Consider the following 2,500-nt stretch of genomic DNA (forward strand, 5'->3'; position numbering starts at 1 on the left):
ATAGAGCAAGAATGGGAGAGAAAATTAGGAGAGCTTTCTGAAAAAAATGGAGAAAGAGCTCTCTGTGAAATGGGAAAAGAGGTTGGAGAAGGAGACGAAGAATTGGGAGGCACAAGTCGAAACTGCAGTAGCCAGGGTAAAGGTCCTAGAATTTGAGGTAAACAGGCTGAAGCAAGTCTCAGGGGTAGTGACCAGAGAAGACACACCATACGAAGCTGAGAGGCTGAACAGGAAGGAAGGAGATATGAAATATGCTAAGGTCCTATCAGCCTGCAAAGAAGGGCCAGGGAGTGGAAGGGAAGAGCAGATGGGTGCAGATGGAGAGGGAGATAGGTCGAATGCTGAGGCACAACCATGCTACCAAGAGCCACTGGAAAAATCAAGAGAGAAAATGACCACATACAGACAGGAACCAGAGTCACAGAGGGAGAGGCAATGGGAGGAGGAAAGGGCAAAATCAGTGTTTATCCATGGGCTTCGGGAGAGAGAGGAAAGGACACACACTGAAAGAAGGCAGGAAGAAAGAAAGGAGATTGAGAAAATCATCACGGAAATAGGGGGAGAAGACATGGACGAGATTGTAAATTTTCAGAGAATAGGGGGGTACTTGAAGGGGAGAAACTGACCGATCAAGCTGATTCTCAGGACAGAAACAGTGTGGAACAGGATCCTCCAAGTTGAGAAGCTCGGAAGAGTACAAGAAGGTGTTCCTAGACAGAGACAGAACACAAAAAGAGAGACAGCAGCTGAGAGAGAGGACAAAAAAGCGAAAGGAGCTAGGAAAGGAGACAAGGATGGAACCAGCAGAGGTCAGTCAGAACAGAACAGAGCAGCAAGAGCAAGCACACACACAACTATCCTCAGAACCCCACAATCTATCACACCATCCCAACACACAATACAATCCATACCCACAGCTTCCACCCAACCCCCAACCATAGAATCCCACAGTATGCTACCAGGTCTCCCACCCCCACAGGCCCCCCAATCCACAGTGTTGGAAAGGAAACTGAAGGTATGGTACACAAACGCTGATGGAATAACAAACAAGTGGGAGGAGTGGCACGAAAGAGTCAAAGAGGCATCACCAGACATCATAGCAATCACAGAAACCAAGCTTACAGGTATGATAACAGATGCCATCTTCCCAACGGGATACCAGATCCTGAGGAAAGACAGAAGGAACGGGGGGGGAAAGGAGTGGCATTGCTGATCAAACACCGATGGAATTTTGATGAGCTGGAGAGAGGAGACAATGGAGAAGAAAGTGATTGCATAGCGAGAACGCTTCACTCTGGAGGTCCCAAGGTGATAATTGCAGTGATGTATAACCCACCACAGAACAGCAGGAGGCCAAGGCAAGAGTATGACGAGAGCAATAGAGCGATGGTTGACACACTGGCTGCAGTGGCCAGAAGAGCTCATACATGCAGGGCAAAGCCCCTGATCATGGGCGACTTTAACCACAAGGAGATCGAATGGGAGAACTTGGAGCCACATGGGGGCCAAGATACATGGAGGGCTAAGATGATGGAGGTGGTACTAGAAAACTTCATGTACCAACACGTAAGGGACACTACAAGAGAGAGAGGAGAGGATGAACCAGCAAGACTGGACTTAGTATTCACCTTGAGTAGTGCAGATATTGAGGACATCACATATGAAAGACCCCTTGGGGCCAGCGATCATGTGGTTTTGAGCTTCGAATACACAGTAGAGCTACAAGTGGAGGGGGAAGCAGGAAGGCCAGGACGAATGAAACCAAACTACAGGAAAGGGGACTACACAGGAATGAGGAACTTCCTGAATGAGGTTCAGTGGGACAGAGAACTGGCAGGGAAACCAGTTAATGAGATGATGGAATATGTAGTCACAATGTGCAAGGAGGCTAAGGAGAGGTTTGTACCCAAGGGTAACAGGAATAATGAAAAAGCCAGGATGAGCCCATGGTTCACTCAAAGATGCAAGGAGGCAAAAACCAAGTGTGCTAGGGAATGGAAGAAATATAGAAGGCAAAGGACCCAGGAGAATAAGGAGAGCAGTCGTAGAGCCAGAAACGAATATGCACAGATAAGAAGGGAGGCCCAACGTCAATATGAAAACGACATAGCAGCAAAAGCCAAATCTGACCCGAAGCTGTGATACAGCCACATCAGGAAGAAAACAACCGTCAAGGACCAGGTAATCAGGCTAAGGAAGGAAGGAGGAGAGACAACAAGAAATGACAGTGAAGTATGTGAGGAACTCAACAAGAGATTCAAAGAAGTGTTCACAGAGGAGACAGAAGGGGCTCCAGAAAGACGGAGAGGTGGGGTACACCACCATGTGCTGGACACAGTACACACAACCGAGGAAGAAGTGAAGAGGCTTCTGAGTGAGCTAGATACCTCAAAGGCAATGGGGCCAGATAACATCTCTCCATGGGTCCTGAGAGAGGGAGCAGAGGCGCTATGTGTACCCCTAACAACAATATTCAATACATCTATCGAAACAGGGAGAT

Source organism: Cherax quadricarinatus, chromosome 13 (genome assembly GCF_038502225.1).
Source record: "Cherax quadricarinatus isolate ZL_2023a chromosome 13, ASM3850222v1, whole genome shotgun sequence".
Lineage (NCBI taxonomy): Eukaryota > Metazoa > Arthropoda > Malacostraca > Decapoda > Parastacidae > Cherax > Cherax quadricarinatus.